Source organism: Zootoca vivipara, chromosome 4 (assembly GCF_965207765.1).
Source record: "Zootoca vivipara chromosome 4, rZooViv2.hap1.1, whole genome shotgun sequence".
NCBI lineage: Eukaryota > Metazoa > Chordata > Lepidosauria > Squamata > Lacertidae > Zootoca > Zootoca vivipara.
Window position 1 is genome coordinate 45,400,126 of NC_142587.1, and position 23,763 is coordinate 45,423,888.

A 23,763-nucleotide genomic window follows, 5' to 3' on the forward strand; every position below is an offset into this window, starting at 1 on the left:
CCTGAGCGTCGGTTTCCCGCCAAGGAGCTGCCGCGGTCGGTGTCAGGCTGACCCCTTTAGCAGCCTCGACGGAGGGGGGGGGAGCCGTGCGCGGGCAGGGACGCCCGCGGGGGAGGCAGCTGCGCCCACCCCCCTTCGGTTTCTCTTTTCACCGGGGTCGAGTGAGAGGGAGAGACCTGGCCTCCCCCCCCCCTCGCGCGTCCATGGTAGAGTCCGCGTGCTTCGAAGGCGAGCGGGGAAAAGGCTGGCTCAGCTGCGCCAATCCCGCGCGGGGCGAAGAGGCGGGAGGAGCCGAGAAGAAGTCGCTTGACTTCGCTCCCCGGTTCCGAAAAAAGCGGAGTTTGACTACAGGCAGTTGCAGTTCGCATTTTGAGACGGTAGGGAGAGAGAGATGCTCTTGGGGTGGGGTGGGGTGGGGGAACAGGATCCTGGGATGTTGAGGGTGGCTTTATTTGTTTGTTTGTTTGTTTAGAAACGAGCGAAGGACGGGTCCCGACGAAAGACGCTCGTGTTCTTTCCCAGAAATAATTTCGCCTCAGATTAGTGTTCCCGGGAGTTCGTGCCGGGCTCACCTGCGCGAGGCTTGCGTAGCTGCACGTCTGCTGCCGGTCTATCTGCGGGGCACTTTCGCTCCGGGAGAGAGAGCCTTGCAGGTGCAATCGACTCCTGTTGTGTTTTTTTTCCCCTCCAGGTGTGGCTGAGGGTTGGGGAAGCCTCCTGCCTGAAACTCTGAATAACTGGTGCTAGTTAGAGTAGGATAATACTGAATACGGCAGTTTTCCTATATTGGTGTGTGTGTGTAGCCGGTGATCCTTCCCTTTTGTATAATTGAGCTGTTTTCTTAAAAAAAAAAAAGCATTATTACTAAAAATATTTTATACTAGCTTTAATGCAAAAAACACAAAGTATTGAAATAATACAATTTTTTAAAAAAATACATTAAAGTAAAATATGATATAACGTATGGTATGTAGAGAAATAGGTATGGCCACTGGGTTGCATTTGTTAAATTGACTACTGAAAATCCTAGACAAAACTCAAGAGACAAGTTATATTTTAGAAGACATCTGAAGGCAGCCCTGTTTAGGGAAGCTTTTAATGTTTAACATACCATTGTATTTTAATATTTTGTTGGAAGCCACCCAGAATGGCTGGGGAAACCCAGCCAGATGGGTGGGGTATAAATAATAAATTATTTTATTATTGTTATATACCAGTTTTCAGGTTGATGAAATGGCTCTTTGTATAGATGACATTGAAAGGAGTCTACAAATAAGGTTTGGGCTTGGTAGCCAAGTGTTAGTTTCCACTAAGCCAGCTGTGATGTCCACTCCACACCATGGCAGTGCAAGAACATTAGTTGAATTTAAGTATTGTCTGATGAAGAGGAGTCACATAACTCAGGATTTATGCAGGCTCAATTTTTTAATATATATAAAAAACCCTTTTTATCTGAGATTCATTCTACAAGTTTTAACAGGGTTTCCATATTTTTATGGCTGCCCCACCAACTCAGGATATTAAACATTGCTGTTTTGTGATACAACCACAAAATGTGGAAGAAGTTCAAAATTTAGCCAGTAAGGTTTTTGGTTCAAGAAAATATATTACAAAAATTAAGAGAATGACAAGTTTTTCAAGGTGCCACAGGATAACTCCCAGAAAAAAAACTGGCTTTACTCCCTTAATTTGTATAATAACTGTTTATAGGCCAAGAGCCAAAAACGTATTTCAGGTGTACCTAGGGTTCTTGATATATGTCTTGTAGAATTTTAGCTTTCACTGTTACTCCCTACGCCCCCCCCCATCATATCCAAATTTGTGGAACTCTTTTCTGGTTCAAAAGAGATTTGTTGCATAGCACCACTGTGTGTGGAAGGGAGGGATCATGTCCAAACCTTTCTTGGCTCATGGACCTACCTATTCATGTGGTGGTTGTTAGATCTATGATAGAACTATTTAGTTCAGCTGTTCCTGTGGCAGAGCTATTAGTAAAGCACCATGTAATTTCACTTGCAGATCAAGGCAGTGATTTGAACGGGGGTTTGGGAGGAACAATTAGACTGAGTACACATTACTGCCTACTTGTCCGCTGTCGTGTGCTTCCCACTGCTGGTGTATAAAGCTGATTTCAGGCACAAACCATCTGTATCCCTTAGCTTTTTGAGAAAGGCTCTTTTGATGTGCTTCCCCTCAAGACAGTGGAAGCTGTAGTTAAACTGGTGTGTGTGTGTGTGTGTGTGTGCGTGCGTGCGTGCGTGCGTGTGCATTTCAGGCTGACATTGGCCCATGCACAAATAAACTGGAGTTGAGTGTGGAGAAACAAATTGAACGTGGTATGTCCTCTCTGGTGTGTACAGCAGTGTTTAAAAAGCAACTTGAAACCCCGTGGGGGACCTCACTAAGTTTTGAGCCATAGACTTACCGTAGTTGAAAGGAAATTACAGTAACAGTCAAATTCTGTGTATGCTGACTAGGAAGTGTCCCTCTGTAATCAGTGGGGCTTAATGCTATGTCAGTGTTGCAGCCTAAATTGCAACCTAAGTTGCGGTGTTGCAGACAGAATTGCAGCCTAAAGCATATTATTTGTGTGGGTTCAACAACTGACTTGTATTCCTGTGAGTAACCTGCTCAGGTTTTTTCCTCATTGAAGAGTAGGTGGGGTCCTAACTGAATGGATATTGGTTTTTGATAACAGATTATCTTTTAATATCTACCTGTAGTTCCTATTTTCTGGTTTGCCTATTTGCTTCTAACATATTGCAGTCTGGTGTTGGCTTTTTGTGGACTTCTCTTGTGAAACAGTGTTAAGTTCTAATTACCTTACCTACTTTAATTCCTGTTTTCATGCAGATAAAGATCCAAGGTTAGATTTGGGCCCTGTATTTGCAAGCCTGGATGAGCTATCACTGGCGGAGGAAGAAGAGTGAGGGGAGAGCGCACCGCCCCCGGTAGCCGCGATCATGGCTGCTCCCTCTGCCCACACTGGGTGCCACTCCCCTGCAGGCGGTGTGCCATGCCCCCAGGACGCGCGCACGCCCCTGTGGGTGGCGCACCATGCCCCCACCTGCTCTCTCTCCCCCCCGGTGCCGGAGCATGAAGCTCCGCCACTGTGAGCTATCATCATCATCATAATAATAACAATAATTAATAATTTATTATTTATACCCCGCCCATCTGGCCGGGTCTCCCCAGCCACTCTGGGCGGCTTCCAACAGAAGAATAAAACACAATAATCTATTAAACATTAAAAGCCTCCCTGAACAGGGCTGCCTTCAGATGTCTTCTAAAAGTCTGGTAGTTGTTTTCCTTTTGGACATCTGTTGGGAGGGCGTTCCACAGGGCAGGCGCCACCACTGAGAAGGCTCTCTGCCTAGTTCCCTGCAACTTGGCTTCTCACAACGAGGGAACCGCCAGAAGGCCCTCGGTGCTGGACCTCAGTGTCCGAGCAGAACAATGGAGGTGGAGACGCTCCTTCAGGTATACTGGACCAAGGCCATTTAGGGCTTTAAAGGTCAGCACCAACACTTTGAATTGTGCTCGGAAACGTACTGGGAGCCAATGTAGATCTTTCAAGACCAGTGTTATGTGGTCTCGGCGGCCGCTCCCAGTCACCAGTTTAGCTGCCGCATTCTGGATTAGTTGTAGTTTCCGAGTCACCTTCAAAGGTAGCCCCACGTAGAGCGCATTGCAGTAGTCCAAGCGGGAGATAACTAGAGCATGCACCACTCTTGCGAGACAGTCTGCAGTATGGTGTGGCAATAGTGAGGAAACATATTGGCTGTAACTGGGAGGCTGTAACTTTTCCCTATGGCAAGACGCTTAAGCTTCAGTTAGACAAAGTCTTTGGATCCTGAATAAGCATGTTCCATCAGAAGTAGCAATAATGTCCCTTTCAGGCATATACCCTCTGCTTTTGTCTAGCAAAATGCCCACCATTACAATGCGTAGAATGCATGAGAGAGTAGAGCAAAGCCTTTTACTGTAACACAAAGAGGGAGCAGGAAAATATTGCAGTGGCCTCTGCAGGCTGAGGTGGAGTTTGTTCAGAGCATCTTTGTTGTATCCCATCTTCAGAATTTCTGTTAATGAGTGACACACATGCTATAACTTCATTTTCATGCAACACTAAGCCAAATCATGGCTTAGTACCAAAGACCAAATGTGCAAATATCCTCTTAAGGATATTGTGGCACCTAGCGCCTCCTATGGCTATTTTGCTGCTGTGTGGACTAAGCCATGGTCTGGTTTAGCCTGTCATCTGAACCTGGACTTGTGGTCTAACTCTCAGGCAAACCACCGGCTGCAAACCATAGGGCAAACCTTGGTTAGCTCACAAGCCCGAGTTCAGACAACACACTGACTTGTGACTTACCAGAGTAGACCAACAGAATGACTGCAGGAGGAGCAAAGTAGCTATCTGGGAACCTGCACATTCGCTAATTTGTGCTAAGTTATAGTTTGCCTTAGTATGACATGTGAACCTGTGTCAGCAGTAGAAATCAGGGTTTGCTCTCATAGCAATGTTCTGAAAGGCAATACCTTTTATTTCCCTATTGGGGTGAATAACAAGCACTTGTTTACATGGGAGAGATAAAGGACTGCACTTGGAATTACCATTGAGATGGCTGCCAGCCTGACCCGTGCCTCTAATCTCAGTCATCAAGATTCAGACCTGCTACTTCATCTGAATAGCTCATCTTGGTTCTGTTTCTTGAGGCACTTCCACTGTCACTGTTCTGAGGTGGGATTCAATCACATACTGGCAAATTCAGGTTGCACAAATATAGTTTTTGGGGAGGTCTTGAGCAGCAAACTCATGTCACTCAGAGAGGACTTTTTATGATAAAGTAATTGAGGTGAAAGTGCACTGGAAAGTGAGAAAAATAACACCTGTTTTGACATAACACCATCTAACCTCCCCACAAACAAATCAGAACAAGTTCTCTTTAAACTGCTGTTGTCTTAGCTCCCTAACAAATCAAGATGAATAAACAGGTTTTCTGGAAGTGCCCTTGGTCTCACTAAAATGTTATCTATGTGTAATATAGTTTTAGAGCAAGAACATCTTGTCTCCTATTCGTTAGCGTTCTTAAACTAATCCCAGACAGACCATTCTTCTGACTGGGATTAGTTTAAGAATGCTAACCCTTCATGCCTGGCTGCTTCCAGACTATTTTGGATTCAGTATATGTAGCTAAAATGTATCCATTTATAGTACCCGCATAATAAAGAGCATTCTTTACCCTCTCAGTACATTGCTGCAATATGGAATAACAACGCAACTTTTGCAATAAATCGTACATCGGGAGTTGGCAAGTGTTTCCTGAAATTGCTTAAGCAAGTTTTTTAACTCATGGTTTTGGAAGAAGGCAGGAAGAAGGTAGATAACTGAAAAGTAGTTTATTTACAAAGCATGTCTTTAAAAATACAGCTGCAGCAATGTCCATTCCTGCTTGAAATGTCTTGAACAGAGGAGTCAGAGAACTGCAGTCCACAGAGTGATGTAAGCAAGAGAGTATGAGTCATGGTGTCTGAAAAGGAAGCCGATAAACCTCTTCATAGGTGGACACTGAACAAATTCAAAGCTTGTATAAGCAAGGTGGAGATCTGATTGTTTCACTTGATGACGGCAGATCTGACTCTGGTCTTCAGCACACAGTATATCTAGGATGACATTCACAAAGTTTATTAAGGAATTAAACTTGTAGTGCAAAAGAGAGGAAGATAGCAAAGGAAAAGAGCTGCAAACTAAACCCATATTGGATTTTACATAGAGTTCAAGTCAGATGCTTTTTGAAAGTAAGGAATTCAGGAGTGTACTGGCTGCTTTCCAGTCTAGATGGATTCTACATTCTGCTGTCCATAAGGGTGACTGTGGTTACTTGATATGCACTTGAAAACCCTCCCCTTAATTAGGTTGTCCACTCCTCTTCCTCCCTGCAGGTGCCCCAGGTGGTGATTGTGATCTTGATATACACCACTCACCATGTCATTGGACAGGTGTGGTGTCCATCCCACCACCCATTGTTAGGTAACACAAAATCAATCTGCTATGAGCTCTTGTTTTTGGAATGAAACCAGTTTCTGAGGAAGTGCTTCCAGGGCAAAAAACATGCAATAGCAAACAATTAATTTCTGGTGATTCTAGGCTAAAATGTTGTGTGTATGTAGCCCAAGGCTGCATGTACATCATACATTTAAAACACATTTTCCCCAAAGTGGCATTGGAACTGTAGTTTACTGTCACTTATAGAACAACAATCCCCAGCAGCATTAACAAACTACAGTTTCAAGGTTTCTTTTTAGGGAGGGACAATGGCTTTAAATGTATGGTATGTACACAGCCTCACAAGGGTGGAGAACAGAAAGGTAAATAGGGAAATGCTCACTTTCAGCTACATTCCTTCTGATGCATATTGCTCCTCAGTAGTCTTTGCTTTCATGAGAATTCTGTGGAAGGAGCTGAGAGAGCTGCAATTTAGGGAGTGATGTCAGCAGAGAGTATGAGTCATCATTTTTGATTTAGGAGGAAGGTTACATTTATCAGAACTTAAGAAGCTGCCTTATGCAGAGTCAGGCCACTGGTCCATAGAATAATAGAACCATAGATTTGCATAGTTGGAAGGGACCACAAGGCTCATCTAGTCCATCTCCCTGGAATGCAGGAATCACACTGCTCAATGTGGGGCTTGAACCCACAACCCTGAGATTGTATACTGGCCAGCAGTGGTTCTTCAGGATTTCACGAAGCAGGTATTTTCAGCCCTACCTGGAGTTGCTGGGGATTGAACCTGGGACTTTCTGCATGCAAAGCAGATGCTCTCCTATTGAGCTTCTTACTGTTGGTTTCTGGAGAAACTGAGAGCTGGCGCAAGCAAGGTGACGTTATCACAGTACTGAGTTTCACTTAACCTTGAATTGTGACTTGACTTGACCTGATTGTGGCTCTTCTAGTAGTTTTCTTTTTCACATGGCAACAGTTTGTAAAGTGAAAATGCAAAGAACAGGTGGAGCCAGGTTCATCTGGACCTTTGGTAATGCTCTTTCTCTCTCTCTCTCTCTCTCTCTCTCTCTCTCTCTCTCTCTCTGTGTGTGTGTGTGTGTGTGTGTAAGGGAATGGATGTGTTTAATCTTCTTACCACCTGACATTTCTCTACTTCAACTCACCTCAAGCTGCTGTGGAACTCTTGCACTCAGTAGTGTGCAACATATAAAGGTAAAGGTACCCCTGGTGGTTAGGTCCAGTCGTGAACATCTCTGGGGTTGCGGCGCTCATCTCGCTTTACTGGCCGAGGGAGCCGGCGTTTGTCTGCAGACAGCTTCCAGGTCATGTGGCCAGCATGACTAAGCTGCTTCTGGCAAACCAGAGCAGCGCATGGAAACGCCGTTTACCTTCCTGCCAGGGTGGTATCTTTTTATCTACTTGCACTTTGACGTGCTTTCGGACTGCTAGGTTGGCAGGAGCAGGGACCGAGCAACGGGAGCTCACTCCGTCGCAGGGATTTGAACTGTCGACCTTCTGACCGGCAAGCCCTAGGCTCTGTGGTTTCACAGCACCACCCGTGTCCCTTTTGTGCAACATATAGTTAATATCAGTTACTGAATTCAGTGCTAAGATGGTTCCTGTCCTTAGGTTTACGATCTAAAAGGGCATGACACATGAGAAAATATGAATGGGAAGGAGGGAAAAGCAAACTCAGATGCGGGTTCTTAAATTACAGTTGTTGTTGTTGTTATACTACAGTTTTATAGTTCTGTCTATGCAGATTCTGGATGTCTTGGAGGGCATCAACTCACACTGATGTCACTAGCGGTTCTGACTGCCTTGCCCTTGATAGAGAGCAGTTCCTCTCCAGAAGCATTTTTTCACCCCACCCCAATCAGATCTGGTAGGAGAACTGGCAACAATGTCCAAGCCAGAAGGACAGGGCTGCTCCTGCCACACAGTTCTTTCCTCAGACAGAATTTGTGACCAAGTCCAAAATTACAGCTCTGTAGAAGATCTGCAGGTTTTTTTTTTACCAATATGGGATTGGCTTTTCAGGATCTGGGACATCATTCTCATGGATGAAATTTATGTGGGAAGTTCAAAGCTTCACAGATAGTATGTCCTCTGAAGTTTATTTCAAGCATTGGTTTCTGGTTCATAATTGGTTTCTGCTATTTATTTGGAATAGCATTCTGGTGTTGCTAAGAAACTAATTTACTCATAAATATTCATTTGTAACAAAGTATTTGGACAAATTACCAGCCAATTGGTAATTTTTTTATTGAAAAATATTTATTTCCTAGGAGAATCCTGGGCATAGTCTCATGGTTAGTGATCAGAGAGGGCCACAGTAACTTTATCTGTTAAATTGCCTTATCTGATAGTGGGCCTTTTCTATAAAACTATGGATAGTTTTAACACTGCCAGTTCACTGAATGCCTCTAATATGGGAACTGACCAGAATGGTGACAAATGCAGGAATTATTTTTGGGAGGAGGCAGATTAGAATAGATTGGCCATAGCATCTAGTCATGCCCTGAAGTACTATGCTAGAGGGTTGATTTCAGCAAACATTTCATGGTCAGATTATTATACTGTGTGTGAAAAGCGTAGAGGCTCTGTTAGAAAAGGGAGAACTTGTATAAGCCTGCTGGGTATAACATTTTTAAGAATTGGGTTTTTTGCACATATATCTATTACTAGCCCATGTTCAAAAGGGGATAAACTACCAACAATAGTATGTTTGAGGACTCTGACTTTGATGAGTATTAGAAGACTTACTAAACTACAGATCAGATACCCAGAAACGTCAGCTGGAAGATCATTCTATTTGAAAAGTTGTCCATCTGTCATCCAGATTTTTGTTCAGTTTTACCACTAGCACTTGCAGTGTGACAGAACTCTTCATTCTGACACAATTCAGTAAGCTGGAGACAAGCCTCATTATTACTCTTTAAAAACAATAAGCCTATTGAGACCTGACAATTCGCCAGTGAGAAGCAGGGGTTCCGAAAAAGCATTACTGAGGGAAGAGAGCTTGACTTGCCTACAGTTCATTGGCTAGTCTGGAGAACTTAGCCATGAGCCTGGGTTGGGCCAATGTACTAAGCCAAAACCTGGCCTGGCTTTGCAAAGTATAGCAGCAAAAGGACTGGAGATCCGCAAATTGGCATATGAAGTCCAGGTTATTATCTCTTGCAAACTCCATACTGAAATTAGATGCAATATTAGATTCTTGATCCTAAAACTACTGTTCCTTTCTAAGTAAAAAGAGATTCAAAAACTCTTCTTCATATTAGCAGATGGTCACAGGGTCCCTGGCTTATGATACGCTCCAATCTTCTGAAAATTTGTGAAAAATTCTTGCCAGGGTAAGGTAGGTTTGTTGCTCAGCCCTTTCCCACAGTGGGTAAGATAACTGTTCTCTGCAGTCTCTGCAGGGACTTAGTTCTGGTGCCAAATGTTTGCTCTGTTATATGTGATTTCTTCCTAATTAGAACTCAAGATGCCTCCATAAATATGACCTCTACATGAGACAAACAGTGCAGATTTGTTCAGCTTTGCCTGGTCTTGCAAGTTCCTGTTGGTTGGTGCAGAATTGGAATCTTGTAAACCGGTAAAGGTAAAGGGACCCCTGACCATTAGGTCCAGTCGTGACCGACTCTGGGGTTGCGGCGCTCATCTCGCATTATTGGCTGAGGGAGCCCGGGTACAGCTTCAGGTCATGTGGCCAGCATGACAAAACTGCTTCTGGCGAACCAGAGCAGCACACGGAAACGCCGTTTACCTTCCCGCTGTAGCAGTACCTATTTATCTACTTGCACTTTGACGTGCTTTCGAACTGCTAGGTTGGCAGGAGCTGGGACCGAGCAACAGGAGCTCACCCCATTGCGGGGATTCGAACCGCCGACCTTCTGATTGGCAAGCCCTAGGCTCAGTGGTTTAACCCACAGCGCCACCCGCATCCTTTGTAAAGCTGTTAGCCGGGCTGGTGCTAGGGGTTTTTGTGCCCTAGGCGAGATCACCTTCTGGCGCCCCCCCCCCCGGCCAATCATATTTCAAACACATGTGAAAGCAAGTAAGCAAATGACACTGGCTAATTCTTAGCCTTCCTTTCCTACTCTGTCTCCCTCCCCAAAATCCCTTGTATTCGTAAAAAGAAATGAGGAGGAGCTACCTTATGCTCAGTCCAATCAATGGTCTGCCTTATTCAAAACATAATTTTCTTTTATTCTTTTTATTGTGTAGAAAATGTGCAAAAGGTGCATATTTGTAACAAATTCCACCTCAAGTGCTATATAACGAGTGCCACCATCATTTTTATTCAATCATATATATTTTTTCTACCTTCCCTACTGTTTTCTATAGCTCGGCAAACTATGCCTCAATGGTGTTGCGTTCGCTTGGGGGGGGGGGGGACTTCTCGTCTGGTCCAGCATAGAATCATAGAGTTGGAAGAGACCACAAGGGCCATCCAGTCCAACCCGCTGCCAAGCAGAAAACACCATCAAAGCATTCCTGACAGATGCCTGTCAAGTCTCTGCTTAAAGACCTCCAAAGGAGGAGAGTCCACCACACCCCTTGGCAGCAAATTCCACTGCCGAACAGCTCTTACTGTCAGGAAGTTCTTCCTAATGTTCAGGTAGAATCTTCTTTCTTGTAGTTTGAATCCATTGCTCCATGTCCGCTTCTCTAGAGCAGTAGAAAACAACCTTTCTCCCTCCTCTATATGACATCCTTTAATACATTTGAACATGGCTATCATATTACCCCTCAACCTTCTCTTCTCCAGGCTAAACATACCCAGCTCCCTAAGCCGTTCCTCATAAGGCATCATTTCCAGGCCTTTGACCATTTTGGTTGCCCTCCTCTGGACACGTTCCAGCTTGTCAGTATCCTTCTTGAACTGTGGTGCCCAGAACTGGACACAGTATTCCAGGTGAGGTCTGACCAGTGCGGAATACAGTGGTACTATTACTTCTCTTGATCTAGATGCTATTGATGCAGCCCAGAATTGCATTGGCCTTTAGAGCTGCTGCATCACACTGTTGACTCATGTCAAGTTTGTGGTCTACCAAGACTTCTAGATGCTTTTCACATGTACTGCTCTCAAGCCAGGTGTCTTCCATCCTGTATTTGTGCCTTTCATTTTTTTTTTTTGCCCAAGTGTAGTACTTTACATTTCTCCCTGTTAAAATTCATCTTGTTTGCTTTGGCCCAGTTGTCTAATCTGTTAAGGTCATTTTGAAGTGTTATCCTGTCCTCTGGGGTATTAGCCACCCCTTCCAATTTGGTGTCATCTGCAAACATGCTCAGGATGCCCTCAAGCCCATCATCCAAGTCATTGATAAAGATGTTGAATAAGAATGGGCCCAAGACAGAACCCTATGGCACCCCACTAGTCACTACTCTCCAGGATGAGGAGGAGCCATGAATGAGCACTCTTTGGGTTCAGTCAGTCAGCCAGTTACAAATCCACTGAATGGTAGCATTGTCTAGACCACATTTTACCAGCTTCTTTACAAAAATATCATGGGACACCTTGTCAAAGACCTTGCTTGAAATCAAGATAGGCTATATCCACAGCATTCCCTTCATCTACCAGGCTTGTAATTCTGTCAAAAAATGAGATCAGATTAGTCTGACATGACCTATTTTTCAGAAAGCCATGCTGACTTTTAGTGATCACAGCATTCCTTTCTAGGTGCTCAGACTGTTTGCTTAATGATCTGCTCTAGAATCTTTCCTGGTATTGATGTCAGGCTGACTGGGCGGTAATTGTTTGGGCCCTCTCTTTCCCCCTTTTTGAAAATAGGGACATTAATTGAACCCTCTTAAAACACCGCCCTGTGTTCCTTTGAAATTCTATTCATGTTGTTTTAAGAGGGAAGGGATCAGTGGTAGAGCAAATGCCTTGCTTAAAGAATGCCACACATTCAACCCCTCACATCTCCAGTTAAAAACAACAATATGGTGTTGACATCCACCTGAGAGCCTGGAGACACACTAATAGTCAGCGCTGACATCATTGAACATTCAAATTGAACATGACAAATACCCCAAAACAAAGGAAACATACAGAATAATTGTGTGACACAGTGTACCTGTGCTGGGAGTCTGACAGGTCAAAGTGAAGGCTGCAGATTAAGAATTTAAATTCCGGTCTAGTGCACTGAGCGACAGGTCATAGGTCTGATCTCTGGCAAGCTTGAGACGGACACAAATGCAAACCATTTATTTCACATATCTTTGTCGTAGAAAATTGGTGCAACAAAATTATTTGCATTGCAGTGTGGTTCACTGCTAAGGCCCTGTTTGCATCTTTTGAGTAGGTTATTTCAGAGCTATAACATATCTGAAATTGCAAACCATAGCCCAAATGTAGCCCTTGTACTTTCCCCTTTGAAGTTCAGGTTTTCTCATCTAAAGGAATGCAGCTGATTTTTGTCATGTTACCTAAACCTGATTTCGGCCATTTGGTATTGAAAAGGAAATTGAACAGATGTGTAGCTTAATTTCTTATTAATAGCCTAATCTCAAAAATTGAAACAATTATACGGAAAGCTTTTTCTAAAGGCCGTATTGAGCATGTAGACTGTGCTACTGAATAATTTAAATCTTATAAATACTGTGCAAAGACTTGATTCATTAACATTAGCCTGACATGCTTAAAGGCCAATAATTCTAGAAAGATAACTTGTTGCTCTTCCTTGCCTGGTATTAATCACCCAGACATTAATAAGTGGACACGGGAACATGCAGCAAGTGTACATTCGTTTTCATCCCATGATTTGTTTCTGGCAATTTAGGAGAGCTGCACTTCTTTTTAATTCCTCAAATAAAATGCTGTCAGCTTACCAAGAGCAGGTTGTTGAAAGGGAAGTTCCAGCTTTATAGAGCTGTAGGGAAGAGAAATGAAACTATTTAAATATTCCACAGAGGCCACAGAAGAGCCTTTGGAAACAATTGTTTTCACGGGGAATTGGAACAAGAGAACATATATGTATGGGAATTGTGTAAACCTGGGATTCTTTTTCTCTAACCTTTAAAAATACTCTATTCTACAAGTTCCTATCAAATGCCATTAATGTTTTTGATAGCCACCTGTGGTGATAAGGATTAACATTTTTGGATTGCCAGATTGAAATGTTTTAAATACTGTCATTTAATAGAAGATTTCTTGTTGACGAAAATGACCTTTTCCCAGGATGAAAAAAATCAAATATTAATTCATTCATAATGTCAGTAGCCGATGAATGGTTGTGAGTGAATGGTGGTGGAACTCTTGTCAAAGTTTTAAACTATTTATTTCTTTTGGCACAGAAAAAAACATTGGTTTGGTGTGTGTGTGTGTGTGTGTGTGTGAGAGAGAGAGAGAGAGAGAGAGAGAGAGAGAAATTTCCTTTATTTCATTGCTCATCAAAAATAAGGTAAAGTGGCATGCATGCAGTGGTCTTTTCTATGTGAAGTAAAATATGTTTAAATTTAAAAAACAGTATTGCTTCCATAGTTGTTAAGAGAGGGAAGTCTCATTACAGATTGTTTAGTAGGCTGTTGACTGTTTTCATAATACTAAATTTATATTTTGAGATGTTCTGATTTGGTTTATTGAAGATTTTATGTTTTGTTTAAATTGTGTAGACATGTTTTAAAATAAGAGATTTGAAATGATAGTTTTTTTAAAAATATATATTGGTGATGGTTTTTGATGTTGTTGTAAACTGGGCAGGGTACGATGTGGGAAAACAGAATACAAATAAAGTTGCTAACACAGTGATCCCAACTAAATCCATTGGAAGGAGACAGGATCACTCCTAAATCCACTTGTACTGATGGAGGCTAAAGATACACTAGCATAGCGATTCTGCAATTCTGTAGCTTTATTGTTGCACCAGTGGGAACTACTGCTGGTAAAACCCTGTCAGTGCAACGGAAGATCAGAAGCTAGTTGGAATTCTGTGTTCCTTGGTTAGTCCCTCACTTTAATTAGTAGTACTGTATATGAAAATGTGTAAGTTAAAACTCTCCAATTTAAGTTAACAGAGATTTTTAAATGAGTGTTTCCTTACCCCCGTCCAACCAGCCGCAGTAAAGGATTCTGCCTAACCTGCAGCTAATCGTGGAGTACATAAGCCTTTTTCAGAGAACATTGACTGCACGTATCCAAGTACAAGGCATAGGACTCCATAACTCTGCCTCAGTGTTTATAGAGCCGGAAGCCCTAAAGTGGATACATTAGTGATGTGTCATTGGGCAAAAAGGGAACACTTTGCACAAATGGCAGATAACCAACAGCCAGAGAGGACAAAAAGAAACGAAGAGAAGATGTATAACACTTGCCTTCTCAGAACCCTTACAGGCTCATTCTCTCATCAGGGGTTGAGAGACTATGCTTCAAAGCATGATGCCACGCCACCAATAACTTCATCCCTCTTGTTGAAGCCTTCTAAGAAAAGAGTGGGGTATATGGGATATGTCTTCCACCTCCACCCTTTGCATGAGGGGAAGCTGTTTATGTTCACTGCGCTAACTGTTACTCAGTAGGTTGTGAAAATGTCTCTCATGCAGAGGGCCCTATCTTTGCCTTCTGCAGTAAGTGGTTTAGCGCCAGCAAACCCAAGATTGTGGCAGAGCTTTGTTTATAAATACACAGACCTGCCACTGTTGTGTTTACTTGCCCTCTGTGTGTTCAGAGTGTAGTGCAGTAAAGTCACAATTTCTGTTGGCTTCCAAACAAGATTCTTGTGCTAAGACACTCATGTGGGATTTTGTGTGTGTGTGTAATCATTACTTCTTTCTGTTTCTTTTAGCCTCTTGGCTTAAAGATACCAAATAGCAACTGTAGCAGTAGAATTAGACAACTTGATGTCCTGTTGAGCAAATGAAAGGAGGTCAGCAAGAGCTAACAGCCTGCTGTAGTCTGCAGTCTAGAAAGAATCTTCTTCTAACCACCGTGGAATTTAACACTGTCAGAACTCTTGTGTCTGTGGTTTTTTTAAAAATGCTGTGAAGCATATTCAAGACTGGCTCTGTGAAAAGATATTATCTTAATACAAGGATGGGCCTTGCGTGTCAAGAGACCATATTCTTCTCTTCTTCTGTAGCCTACATCCAGGGCCAGAGTGTCCATAGAGGCGAACTAGGCAACTGCCTAGAGCGCCGTCATGGGGGGGGCGCACTGCCAGCCTGCCCGCCGCCCTCCGCTCGCCGCTTTCTCTCCTGCTGCTGCTTGCTGCAGAGGCGCTTCCCTGGAATGCGCACGACGGAGCAGGTGGGGAAACCTGAGCGCGTGCGTGCCCAGCGCAGCAGCGACTGCGCCGCCCCGGCCGAGCGCCATGAGCCCACTCCCCGACGGGGTGAACCCCACGCACAGCGCAACGCTCCCTTTGTGCAAGGCGCGCCCAGGAAGAGGCGCACGCCGTGGCCCAGGCGCCTTCGCCCTCTCCTGGGCGCCGCGGCTTACGCCGAGAGGATGCGAGCCGAGGGGGCGGCGGTGGCCCCTCCCTCCCCAGTCACCACAGTGGCGATGATGGGCCGGGGGTCCTCCAAGCGCAGCCTCGTCCTCTTGCCAGAGAAAGCCCCGCAAGGGCGCACGAGGCGGCCGGGCAGAGGCGCAGCGCGGGGGGCTCTGCGGTGGATGCGGCAGGCTCAGATGCGCACCTCCAGCTCCGCAGCCTGCTGCTCGTCACCCGGGGTTCGGAGAAGTGCTGCGCTGCTCCTCTCCAAACCCTGGGTCCTGTCCTTGCTGTCAGCTGCAGAGGTGGTGGGAGAGGGACGAATGCGAGAAAGGAGCCTTTTCTCATCACTTGCCTGGTCCCCCCGCCGCCCACCTCTCGCAAAATCGCCGTCTAGGCCGGGGTGGCACCAGAAGGTGATCTCGCCTAGGGCGCCAAAAACCCTAGCACCGGCCCTGCCTACATCTTGTCCTGGCACTGCCTACAAGTAGAGCTGGCGGTTAACAATGGCCAGCAGGTGTATTTGTGGGCTTTGTTCTTTTGCCAAGGTTCTGTCACGTTCTACCGTGTTTCTCATATTATAAGACATGTCTTATATTTATTTTTTCCTCAAAAAAACCCACTATGGCTTATTTTCAAGGGATGTCTTATTTTTTTCCTCCTCCTCCTGCCACGGCTGGCATTGCTGCTGCGCCTATCACTATGTCTTATTTTCGGGGTATGGCTTATATTCCTTGAATGCTTAAAATCCTGCTATGGCTTATTTTATGGATATGTCTTAAAATATGAGAAACAGGGTAGTAGGTGCGGGAAAGACCACAGTTCAATGGTGCAGCACCTGAAGGACCTGGGTTCACTCTGTAGTGTTCCCGTCAGGTAGCAGGTGAAGGGGATGACATTTGCCTGAGATTGTGGAGAGGAGCTGTCAGTCAGAGTAATAATAAATAAAAAAAATTATTCTTTATACCCCGCCCATCTGGGCAGCTCCCAATAGAGGGCTAAAAACAGAATAAAACAATAGGCGCTGCTGGGCCAGATTGACAAAATAGTTTGGCTTGGTATAAGGAAGCTCCCTGTCTTCCACTCTAGCATTGCTGAGAAATCGAACCCAGAGGACGGAACTGTGTAGATGGACAGGCATGATTCTCAATGACTGGGGTGACCAAGGGCAGAGTTGTTCTTGTTAACAAGGCCACTGACAGGGTTGCTGTGTTCAGGGTGCAGTTGTTCTTGTGGATAGAGATGATTGCAATATGTCGATCCTTTCTCTAAAACAGGCATCCCCAAACTTCGGCCCTCCAGATGTTTTGGACTACAATTCCCACCTTCCCCGACCACTGGCTCTGTTAGCTAGGGATCATGGGAGTTGTAGGCCAAAACATCTGGAGGGCCGCAGTTTGGGGATGCCTGCTCTAAAACATACATTGCCCTTTATAATGGGGGGGGGAGGAAGGGATAAGATTTAATAAAATATAAAACATGACATGGGAAAACACGAAGTTTTTCGTGCATATGAATCTTTCACATGCTGGTGTTTTTTCCTCCCAAACATTTTTACTCAGACACAAGTCTGATTGATTTGAGACATACTTACCCAAAATTAGGAAACAAAATCATATGGCCAAGTTCTTTCAGGGAGCATCTTTCACTGCTTGAGCACTCCCACTAGAGGTCAAAGAGAACAACAATTACCAGACCTTTAGAAGGCATCTCAAGGCAGCCCTGTTTAGGGAAGCTTTTAATGTCTGATGGATTTCTGTATTTTAGAATTTCTGTTTTTTTGGAAGCCGCCCAGAGTGGCTGGGGGAACCCGGCCAGATGGGCGGGGTATAAATAATAAATTATTATTATTATATTATATACCTGCTTCCCTTCTACCAGGAAGAACTTGGTACTCTAGAGATGCTGTGATATGTAAACAGCCCTGTGTCCTGGAGTCTTCTGCCATTGTTCTGATTCAAGCTGTGTTTGACCTACAAATTGGTATAGTTCACTGCAGAGTTGCACCATCAAAGCAGGTTGCTAAACAATGCTAAATTAAATTGAAGACAAACCTTTTGCTGTCACGTACCATTTGGGGACATACTTTGTATGGATTTGTAAAGAAATACAGAATGACCTATGGATAATACTGGCCAGATAAAACCTATTGCTCAAAGCTAAATTGATCAAAACCGTGTAACAAATGTTACTCATTTTCTGCTCCAAAACAAAAACACATCTGTGGTTTTAAATCGCCTGTGGAGAAGTGGGGAAAAGGCTTGGGCATAACTCACCTCAATCTTATTGTTTTGCCTGCAGCATTTGTACTGAACTAAAACCTGTCTTTTTTGAGATAAACTATATACCTTGTGCTTCATCACTGTCATTGCATTTCCATTTTAACTACTACATTTCAATGGGAAATGAGATGAATATTAAAAACATAAAGCAGTGCAGGGGTTTGGGATGGCATTCTGTCAGTTTGTTAGATTGTGTCACACTCATCACAATTTAAGTTGCACATAACATTTTCTCCGCACACTGTTGGCATGTTCAGGCATTGACCTCAACATGCAAGTGCAAAACTGTGGACGAGGGTCAGGGGGTCAGGGCTGCATGTTCATGCCCTTCCCTTGATGGTTCACCTGTGGAGATCTTCCCTCTGTTAACGTGGGGGAAGTCTGATTAGGATGCAGTGCATCTCTGTGTTGTTGTTAAATACTCCCTTTCAGAGAGCAGCTTAGGGAGGAGATGAGAAATTTTGAAATCCTCAGAGGCAGGAGCAGAATATGAGTGAGCTGGAGGCTGGAAGCATCTTGGGATTGTAGGTGCTTCTCTAGAGACCTGATGTGGGGCAGAGGATCTGCTGCCTGAAAGGAGTTCACATGCTTGCCTCCACCTGTGCTCCACTTGTAAATAAGCCAAATATTACAAAAGCATCATATGTGTCCAGTGCTCTCTTGTCCAAATGAAGCTAAACCAAGCTAACACTCCTGAAACTTCTCACCACTTGGGAGAAGTGGGGAACACATAATACTGTATTTTTTATATAAAAATAATGTTTATTAAATGTTTTCTTCGTTTATAAAAGTACATGCATTGTCTCTTTTTCAGGTTTTTAAGTCTTTTCTACAGATCAGTTACATTTGATATGAGACATTAGTGTTGTATACAGTATAAGATTAAGGAAGCTGAGAGGAGAGATGGGGAGGTGAAACTTATATTTTTTTATATAGTGTATGTGTGTTTTGTGTCAGCGTCAACTGGATAGGTTCTCTTTCAATTCACTTTTTACATTTCATTGGTAGTGAGAGGGTGTGGTTGGTTGTCTGTAGTTGGCTGCAGTGCGGTTTGTTTGCATTTGTGAGGTGGGGAGGGATGGTTGGGTCATGTAAGCCATATTGATTCATATGCTGTCAGCAGGTTCCTGTTGTGTCTTGTTGGGCTGTGATGTGATAAAGGGGAGCCATACCAAGGTGAAGGCGTCATCTTTTTTCCTGTGTCAGTTTCAGTCTGTTAGCTTCTCTAGGAAGGCTGTTTCCCATGTTATTTGGTACCAGTGGCCCATGTTCACTCCTGAGTCAGATCTCTGCAGTGTCTGGCTATGATGCTTCTGTCTGCTGAAAGTAGGTGGGTTATAGGCTCTTTATAATAGGAATGGACATTATTATCTTGGTATTCAGTATTCAGTAGGGCCAGTTCTGGGGTGAATTCTAATACTGTACCTGTCAGTTATTTTGCATATCTCTTGTAGGCTTGCTGTCTAGAAGGGTTGCATTTTGGGGCATTCCCATCACATGTGGAGGTATGTGCCTGTGGAGGTGCAGCCTCTCCAACATTTTGGCTCCTGGGCTTATCAGTGCCAGTTTCCGTGGTGTTAGGTACCATCTGTAGGTGAGTTTCAGAGTGAGTTTCCTTCTTTCAGCTGATTTAAAGGGAGGTTTAGACCACATTCCAGTCCATTGGGTAGAGTTAATTTCATAGCCTATGTTGTGCTCCCGTTGTTTTTGATTGCATCATGGGGGTTTGTGGGATTTTGGAGCAGTATTTTGTATACTGTGATTACCATCTCCTTGCTGTGTCCCGTTGCTGTCAGGAGAAGGTTTTTGAAGGTAGCCAAGGGCTTAGTGGCTGCTGATTTTACTGCTGGATTGTTTAAGAAGGTGTGTAATTGGTGGTGCATTAGCTAAGGTATTTGGGTGTCACCTAGTTTGTCTTGTATTTCTTGTGTCGGTACAGGTAGAAGTGTTTAAATGATGTAGGCCTTTGGCTTGCCAGGTTTTTTATCTGGAGGCTTTGTGCTGCATGTTGGAATAGTGGGTGATGAGCCAGGGGGATTAGTGAGCCTGAAGCTAAGGACAGTTTGCCTATTTTTTCCTTCCATGCTTTAGGTATGGACTGTGTGAACCTGTTTAGTATTGTGGGGATTTTCTTTAGTTTGTTTTGGAGAAATGGGTACCGTCAAATCTCTACTTACCACCGCCTCTTCTTACGGTTGTTCCAAGTCACGACCGCGGCAAACCCGGCGCATGCACAGGCGCAGCAATCGTCATTCATGCATGTGCAGAAGTGGGCGATGGCCGTTTGCACATGCGCAGAAGCAGGCAATCATCCACCCGCACTTGCGCACAATGGCGCCTCTCCCAGCGACCCATTTCGACCTCCGGACAGACCTCCAGAATGGATTATGGTTGCAAATAGAGGTTCCACTGTATGCTGTTTTGGGGGTGCTTTTGATTGTTCTCTCTGAGTGGACCCATTGTTTCGTCTCGTCGTCTCAACTGTATGGGATTATGTGGCACACTCGGTTGGTGATGCAATATGATTCTATTTTGGGGATTCCGCATCCTCCTCCTGAGGAGGGGAGGCACAAGTACTTGGGGCTTGTTCTTTGGCTTTTTGTGAGAGAAAATAAATGAGTATAGTATTTTCTGCCATTTCCAGAGCTGGGTATAATACTGTATTTCTAAAGCTAACTTGTATTTATCGGATCAACTGGCTTTAAAAAAAAATATTCAGGCATTAAGTGTTTTAGCCTAAGTATTAGTATTTTTATACATATGTGCTACTGCTTCACACTTCTGTTTTATAAATTCGGTACAGCTTGGAAGCACAGGCTTTGATCTAACAGAATCCAAGACAGCGTGCCAGGGAAGCTGGCATAATTCCAAAAAAATGAAAGAGTGGCTTCTAGCTTCTGTTTTTACTTGAGCAATGAATGTGCCAACAAGTGTCCTTTTGGTGCCATGTATTTACTGCTGATATGTGACTTCAGGAGATGAAATAATAGGAATTCTAGCAAGATAGTGGTGTTTGTTTAATGATGGGCTTTTTTGTAGTATGGTAAGGTAAAGGTAATGTTACTTTGTTACTTCAACTCTTTACCATACCATCATGTCTAACCATTAAAAAATGTTTAGCAGTATTTGATAATTAAACATTGTCTGGGTATCAAGACACTGCCTTCACCTGACAGCCTGAACAGCAATATGTTCATATAAAAGGGTTACTTTTTATTTGTTGTGATCCAGAAGTGACATGAACTGTTTATTGATTTATGTAAAGTTATTCTAATTAGTTACATTGAACATTGCTCAGTTGAACAGAAGCTCATTTATTTGGAAGTAAGTCCTATTAAGTTCAAAAAGTGTGCATAACCACAGTCCCGCAACATGTTTTGATATATTTAAAAGCCATGCTGTTGGCTGTTTAGTATAATGAAGGCTCCACTTGCAGAGTGTGTGATTGGCATCCCAATAATGCTTAATGTTATTCACGCTGCAGCCATAATCCAGCTTGTTGCATAACCCATCGTTTTGTTGACTACCAGGGCAGGTTGCAGGCCATACAGTGTCAAGAGAGGGTGCTCTGAAGCAATTCTATGGATGGTCCATCGCGTCTCGCCATTCCACAATGAGACTAGAAGCCTCAGGAAGATTGCCATGTCTAACCACTGGGAAATTTCCCAGAGCGCTGAGGAATCTATCAGATTTTTAAAATGTCCGTTATATGTCCAATTGTAAAAAAATACTATCTGGCATGAATGAAAATAGTCATACAGTGGTACCTCGGTTTATGAACACAATTAATTGGTTCCGGAAGTCTGTTCATAAACTGAAGCGAACTTTCCCATTGAAAGTAATGGAAAGTACATTAATCCTTTCCAGATGGTCCACGGAGTACTTAAACTGAAGTGTTCATAAACTGAAGCAAACTTTCCCATTAAAAGTAATGGAAAGTGAATTAATCCGTTCCAGGTGGGTCCGTGGCGTTCATAAACTGAAAATTCATAAACCGAGGTGTTCATAAACTGAGGTTCCACTGTATATGCATTACAAAACAGGAAAAAAATGCTAGTTTGAACTCCAGTTTTTGATGGTTTGTCCTAACATAGTAAAGTGCCTCTCTTGCCTCACAGGGTGCTATTAAATTAGGGGGTTCATTTTTTTAAAAAAACTGTCTTCCCCTTCAAAAAAGAGATCTGTAGCTTTTAAAAAAAAATAAATTAGAAGAGTTGCATCTAGCAAGGGTCACTCTGCTTATAGAAGACACCCATCAGTGGAATGGGGAGTGAGGCTGTTTTTGCCAATGCATCCTCTTCCTTTCAACTTCAATGAGCCTCCTCAAAATCAGTAGATTTTGCAGAGGAGATAACCACACACACACACACACACACCTCATTCTGTTGATGGATGCCTTCCATTAGTGGAACAACACCTGTTGTAAATGCTTCAAGGAAACTGAAATATCCACTGTGCAGTACTAATGCAGTGGCACTCCTTCTGGTGATCTGGCTAGTTCAGACCTTAGAGCCATAGCTCAGGAGCAGAGCATATGCTTTGCATGCAGAAGCATAGCTGTCAACCCTCCCAATTTTTTGTGTTAAACTCCCTTATTTCAATCCATTTCCCGCTGCTATCCCGGATTGTTAAATATTCCGTATTTTCCCGGATTTGAAGCAGCTCCTCTCCACTCTGTGCCCCCCCCCCCGCGAGCGAGCAGCCAGGCGCCACCTGGTAAAATGCCTCGCTCGGCGGTTGGCTGCTCGCTCACTTGCTGAGTGTTGCCTGAAATCGCCTCTGTGCATGCCCGGGCATGCGCAGAACCGATTTCTGGTGCCGCTCTGCCCATGTCCGGGGCACTGGAAATTGGTCCTGCGTATGTCCAGACATGTGCAGAAGTTATTTCTGGTGCCCAGACATGGGGACACGAGCAGCCTGGCACTGGAAGTCACTTCTGCGCATGTCTGGACATGCGCAGGACCGATTTCCGGTGCCATGTTGCTGGGTGAGGCTGCTGATCCCTTATTTTCCTTTTTTTTAAAAAAAAATTATATTTATTTGCGTTTTCAATTTAGTATTTCCATTCATGTCATCATCTTACATCATAGTCAACATCCAGAAATACAAAGAGAAAAGAATACAAAAAAATCCAGAAATTACAGAAAAAGAAAAAGAGAAAAGAGAAAAGAAAAAAACAATGCAAAAATGCAAAAAGGCACACAAAAAAGAAAAACAATTAAAAAAAACCAATCTAATATTCATAACCCTATTATAATTTTGACTTCCCCGCTCCCCCCTACCCGAGCCTAATTGTAACCCTTTTTTTGCAATTTTCCTAATTGACAAAATCTAAACATCCCCATATAACTCTTATTTTATTACCTAACTTAAGAAAATTTTTTTAACACATTACAATCTTCTAATTAACAGATCCCTTGTGTATATATATAAAGAAAAAAATACTTTAAACCATATAACCAAATTAATTATCCTCTACTTATCCCCCTTAGCCTCTTGATTTTCACTAAAATATTCTCAATTATAAATTCTAATATTCTTTTAAATCAATTATCAAATTAAATTCTAATATCCCCCCTCCTCCAACGGTTGACGGTCCCCCGAATGTCCCAGCCAGCTCCTGTGTACAATCCATGTCCAAACCATTTAATCCTTCCCTTAATTACAATACTTCTCAACCCACTCCATCTCTCACCCACTCCAGCCCAGCTACTTCTATTCGCCAACCCCTCTGCCAACCCCAGTCCATTTTTCCATTTTTCTTTGCTTCCCAATTAAAGCAGTCTTCGCCTGGATCTTGCCTCCCCTCTCTCACTAGGGAGGTTCGAGTCCGGGCCACCTCTTTGATCCTTGGCACAGCTAGATTGTCTTTTCCAGGAGCCTGTTCTCCCTCTCTCACTGAGAGAAGAGGCTCCCAGAGCTCTCTATACGATGCCGCTTTGTTGTTGTAATCCGTGTCCCGTGCAGCCTCTCCCACCGGTTGCACTTCGTTCGAAGTCTGGAGCTCCTCTCGATCTTCTCTTACAGAGTTAAA

At 43.6% G+C, this 23,763-nt stretch overlaps 1 protein-coding gene across 6 annotated transcripts in view; it reads left to right on the forward strand.

Moving 5' to 3' along the window:
• Positions 1–23,763, forward strand: part of SYTL5 (synaptotagmin like 5) — a 71,216-nt gene that overhangs the window by 318 nt on the left and 47,135 nt on the right. The window contains exon 1 of one of the 6 annotated variants that reach the window (XM_088667805.1): positions 27–377. The exons of the other annotated variants lie outside the window; for them this stretch is intronic. The gene's annotated coding sequence lies outside the window, so the exon portion shown is untranslated. Of the gene's footprint in view, positions 1–26; positions 378–23,763 lie in introns of those variants that run through there. 6 annotated transcript variants of the gene reach the window in all.